Here is a 6,000-nt window from a genome sequence, read left to right as displayed (position 1 = left end):
TGAACCCCCCTTTCCCTCCTTGGCCTCTCACTCTCCCTCTGAACCACCAGGAAGGGATCTGGGATAAACATTCATCAAATACTGCATGTTGCAAACACTTTCCATGTGTCGCAAGTAATCTACACGCAACATATTAGGTTGGTCATTTCAGAAAGATAAGCCCCTGCGTTCGTGACAGGCCCCAGGAAGGCGTGAACTCAGGCAAGAACTTTTGCCATTAATTTTAAAGGCAAAAACCACAATTACTTTTGCACCGACCAAATATCATCATGTTTCACACTTGTGAAAACAGCATGGAAAATCTTTCCTAAGAACGAGCCTTATTTGTACACCATTTACATGTTTCATAGTATATCTGGGGGTCAGTTCCAGATCTTCTTCACTTCATTAAATTCCATGGTGTCCAGGGCAGGACTGAAGAATGAATAAATTCTCAGCAAACCCTTTTTTTTTTTTTTTTTTTTTTTCTGAGATGGAGTTTTGCTCTTGTTGCCCAGGCTGGAGTGCAATGGCATGATCTCGGCGTACTGCAACCTCCACCTCCCGGGTTCAAACAATTCTCCTGCCTCAGCCTCCCAAGTAGCTGGGATTACAGGCGCCCGCCACCACACCTGACTGATTTTTGTATTTTTAGTAGAGAGGGGTTTCACCATGTTGGCCAGTCTGGTCTCGAACTCCTGACCTCAGGTGATCCACCTGCCTCGGCCTCCCAAAGTGCTGGGATTACAGGCGTGAGCCACTGCGCCTGGCCTCAGCAAACCCTTTTTGTTGACTGGTATATAGAGCTTTGGTGTTTGTCCCCAAAGATTAATGGACTGAGGCCACATGGTAGGATATCAATATATAAGCAATTATTAGAAGAAGAGAAATAGGATAGTGGCCCTTTATCCATGGCTTCACTTTCCACAGTTTCCCAAGGTCTGAAAATATTAAATGGAAAATTCCAGAAATAAACAATAAGTTTTCAATTGTGCACCATTCTGAGCAGCATGATAAAATCTCAGCTGCCCACTCCACCCTGCCCCCCGGACGTGAACCCTCTCTTTGTCCAGCTGCCGACTCCCCTTAAGCCCCTGCTGGTCACCTAGGGGCCCTCTCAGTTATCAGATCAACAGTCACAGGGGTGCGGTGCTCGTGGTCAAGGAACTCTCATTTGACTTCATCGTGGCCCCAAAGCACAAGGGCAGTGAGGCTGGCGATGTGGATACACCTAAGAGAAACCTTAAGGTGCTCCTTTAAGGGAAAGTGAAAGTTCTCGGCTTAAGAAAGAAATAGTACTCTGAGGTTGCTAAGATCTCCAGTGTGAATGAATCTTCTTTTTGTAAAATTGAGACTATACTGTTATAATTGTTCAATTTTACTAGTTATTGTCAATCTCTTACTGTGCCTGATTTATAAATTAAACTTTATCCCAGGTGTGGATGGATAGGCAAAACATAGTGTACACGGGGCTCGGTACTATCTGTGGTTTCGGGCATCCTCTGGGGGTCTTGGAACGTACACCCTGAGGATAGAGGGATGACTGTATTGAATTAATAGAAAACCTTTTGGCCAGTCACACCGACTGTGTGCGTATGTGTCACTTAGGGAGACTAGGTGATGGCAAGGTGAGAAACAAAAATCTTGGTGGCTTAAAATAAAGCTCTTTCTCTCGTATTCTATGCCCACAGCCGACCGGCCCGTACTGCTGACCCCAGCCCCAGGTGAATGGAGCAGCTGGAGCCTGGATGGTGCTGGTCACTGCAGCAGGAAGCCACTTTCTCTGATGGCTGCCTCCCAGGCACCAGTGCCCCAGCCTGGAAACTGCCACATTCCACCACAACATGGTCTTGAAACACAAGTTCATTTCAGGGCAAGCGCGAGAGATGCTGGGATACAATCAGCATCACAGGAGCACTGCGTCCTGGAGGACAGGGTGCGGTGACAGAGGCACCCATCTCTCAGCACAGAGCAGGCCTGTGCAACGCAGCCATTGCAGACACAGCTCCAGGCTCAGCGGCTGCCCTCCCTGTCCCACCCCGTTTCAGATGACCCAACCCTCACACCTCCTCAGGCAGAGCCAATTCGCTGTCATATCTTGCATTTCTTCTCCACTTAGCCTGTGTCAAGCAGCCTGCCCTTGTGCTAGGTCCCTGCCAATGCTATGTGTGACATGTGAGCTGCACCAAGCCCCACTTTTCCCAAGCCATGGCCTCACCGCCTGACTGCCCAGTACAGTGAATTTTGAACTGACTACACTCACATCTTTCTCACCCACCACATGGCCGGAACTTTCCATATGGCCCACTCCTGAGAGGTCCAGGGAGCTCAGTGTCTAGCCTGAAAAGAGGGGCGTGCTAGATGTTGAGAATGGCCCCAACGCCAGCCCCATCTGCAGCACAGACTCCTAGGGCAACCCTCCCAGCCCCTCACACTGGTCTCCTGCCCAGATCAGATGGAGGAGATGCAACCCCACCTGAAGGGACCAGCCAGAAACTGCTCCAAAGTCAAAGTAAGGATCCACACGGCACCAACAGGTGATTGTCTCTGGGGGTGCAGGGCTCAGAAGGGGGGTGTCAAGACATCCTCGGCCCAGGTGGACGGTGGGTTTGTGGGTGTTCGTCACATGACTGAAACGATTAACAAGCAGGTGACTGAGCATGGGCCATGTGCACCCTCATGTCGACAGTGCCTAAAGCACAGAGCACGATCTCTTCAGTTCTGACAGAGAAAGGTAAGGGTGGCAGTGGCAGGGGAGCAGAAGGGCTGTGGGGCAGGTACCCCCAAAGCTTTCTCTCTGCAGTCCTCCTGCCTCCTCCAGGGGCCACTCCCGTAGATAAACTTTTCTGTCTTAGTTTCTACACATTCGCCTGTTCCCTGCTACCTGGAGTGTCACCCGCAGGCCTCTGTGCTCTACGCACTTCCTCAGCACTGGCTCCCAGAGCCTTTGCACCCAGCAACTTCAAGCTCCAGCCAGAGTCTCTCAGCCACAGCCTTGGCCTCCACCCGGGAATGGTCTCCAGTCTGCAGTGAGCCAGGCACAGCTTCCTGACGGGCCTAGACTGAGAAATGTGTGCCATCTATTCATGTTCGTGTGTGTGTGCATGTGAGTACACAGTTGCATGTGTATATTGTGTGTGCATGTGTGCATATTGTGCAGGCAAGTACACACATGTACATGTGCATGGGACTGTCTTCATGTGCATGCATGTACATGTGTGTGTTGTGTGTACGTGTGTGTTGTGTATACACATGTGTGTGCATGTGTGATCATGTCCCCAAACACCTGGGCTCACACACGGCTGCCTGCCTCTCTCCTTCTACTTCCCTGCTGCCAAGTAGGACAGCCAGCTCCATTCTCTCTCATGAGGCTGTCGCCCTATCAAGCAGCAGCTCTGACTTCAGTGCTGCCTGCATTTCCTCCTCGCTGGTGCCTGCCCACCACCTCCTGTGCGGACGGGCGCTGGGTGCTGATCTCCCTGCATGAGGGCTTCCTGCACCATCTCCTTCTGGTCTGGATGGCGCCGCTCCAGGTCTTGGACCATAACTCCAGCCCAGGGCACGGGAGCTGGGTGGGAGATACCCCCACCAGAGGACACGGCCCCACGTGTGGTTACTTTGGCGTTGCTTGGTTCTCTCATTCGGAAAAACTGCTCTTGACGGCAGAGTCAAGCAGAAAGGGCAGGACTCACTGGGGACCAGTGAACACCTGATGGATGCTCTGCTCCCTGCCCTCTGGGCACCTACCACCCCCTGCATCCTTCCCCTGGCATCCTGCTGCTCCCAGGGCCAGGCAAGGGGCGGAGCCTGGTCCTCTACAGTGAATGCCAGCCCTTCACAGCTACTCACACTGCTCCCCCACACACGCCCACTCACACATGCACACACTCAGGCACAGACACGCGGACTTCTACACACACATTTAATGTGCACTTACGTGCACACACACGTGCATATTGCATGCAGTGACACATGCCCACTCATACATTTACACACTCAAATACAAACCCACATACACTCTCTCACACACCCGTTCTCACATACTGAATAGTAAAAATAAAAGTTTCATGACGGAAAGGCTGGTCTTCCGAAGGAGAGAAAGGACATGGTGCCTCTTAGTCTGGGCTATCAGGACAATGAGGAGAGGGAGGAGGGAAGCGAGGAGGGGCAGCCGTCCTGTGACATCTGTTTAAGCAGGATCCAGCCCCTAAGCGAGCGCTATCATGGCTGAAAGAGGAGTGAGGAGTGGTACTTTAGAGTCAGCGTCCCTTCCATTTCTTCATAAAGAGCGAGGCAGGCCCAGGACTGGACGCAGGGCTGGACTGAGGCCCAGCAGAGGGACACGACAGCACCAATCAGGTGGTCACAAGTAGTGACGTGCCCGCAGCCTTTCATCCGGCTAGGAAGGAAAACTGAAGGCAGCCACCTAACCTTGGCATCAGCATTGTGCCCCATGACTAAGCGAGCAGCTCTTTATCCTACGATCAGTGCAACGTTGTTGAGGCTGTAGGCCAAGGGGGTGAGCCGAGAGATGCTTCCATGAGCGGCTCCGCACTGCCGAGAGAGGCCACCGTGAGCAGCTCCGCACTGCCGAGAGAGGCCTCCGTGAGCAGCTCTGCACTGCCCAGAGAGGCCTCCAATCACTCACCCTCTGGAGACTGGAGTCAGCCAGGAGGTTATCTCAGTAATCCGGTAAGTGATGGAGCCGCTGGGGCAGGTGCCCAGAGCAGAGGTGGAGAAACAGGTGGGCTCAGAGTTGTCTGGGGGTCATCTCCTTCCTGCCCCATTGCAAACCCGGACTAAGGGAGTCAGATACACACATGGGAGAGCACAGATGAGGGCACCTTATCTGCTGTGACACAGGGTCAGGATGCTATGGATGTTGAGTGCCACCTTGCAGTGCTGCCTCATCCAGTTGACCAAAGTCCACTGTTCACAATGAGTGCTTTGTAACAGCCTCTTTATACCATCCTGAAAATAGTTACAGACTCCATGATCTTCCTACATCTGTTATTTCAAGCAATATGTAATATTGCAACTATAATAAGCAAAAGTCATTTCTATTAAGGTAATATCCTCAATATGCAAACGCACAGGCGTTCTAAGGACATGCTGATGTCGTGGTAGATCTGTATGAGTCACCTGAGCAGGGAGCGTGCACACACAGCTGCCAAGCTGAGCCACAGGCACTGAGGCTCTGCCACGACGCACAGCCCCAGCAACTTCCAAACAGCACAAAGTGCAGCATCTCCTCAGTTTCCATCGCAGCTGCATCTTAGAAAACAAGAGTGTGCATTGAAGCAGGGCAACCGCACTGCGTGTGCACGTGTGCATCTGTGGATGGAAAACTGCCGATCCCAGCAGTTTCTCACCTGCGTGGATGCCCAGCAGGATACTAAAGGGCGAGTGGGATGCTGACCAGCTCTGTGCTCTGGCACTGTCCCACGTATGAGCAGAGAGAGGTGTGGCATCTCTAAACCCTTGCTAAGTGTATCTCTGCCTACTCCCAATCACAGGACACCGGGAAATGCCCCTTCCTGTCAGAGCTACTCACGTGGCCCTAGCAGGCATGTCATCGACATGCGAGGACAGAGACGCCCCAAGAATCAAGGTGCTTTCGCAGGGGTACACAGCTGCTCAGTGGCTGCTCTGAGGCCAGAACCAAGATCTACCTCCCCTCCCAGGACCGGCCACACCACCATCGCTGTGGACACCCTGGGAGGGAGGGGCTCCTTCGCTGCAGGAGAAAAGTGTCAAGTGCTCAGATATGTCGCCCTTGACCACGGTCCTGGAAATGCCAAGATTCAGGTGGATTGCACACAACAGATTTGAGTCTCAAGATATTTTTAATATATATCATCTCATTGTATTGTTTCTTGTTGCAAAAATAAAACACATTTGTTGCAAAAGCAATGAGAAAATGCAAATATACAGAAAAGAACAATTGTCCAGAGACAAGTATTGTCAACATTTTGATGCGTTTTCTTTTAATGAGACACATACACACACACATTGGGATGG

Source organism: Pan paniscus, chromosome 14 (assembly GCF_029289425.2).
Source record: "Pan paniscus chromosome 14, NHGRI_mPanPan1-v2.0_pri, whole genome shotgun sequence".
Classification (NCBI taxonomy): domain Eukaryota; kingdom Metazoa; phylum Chordata; class Mammalia; order Primates; family Hominidae; genus Pan; species Pan paniscus.
This window is presented reverse-complemented; position numbering follows the sequence as displayed.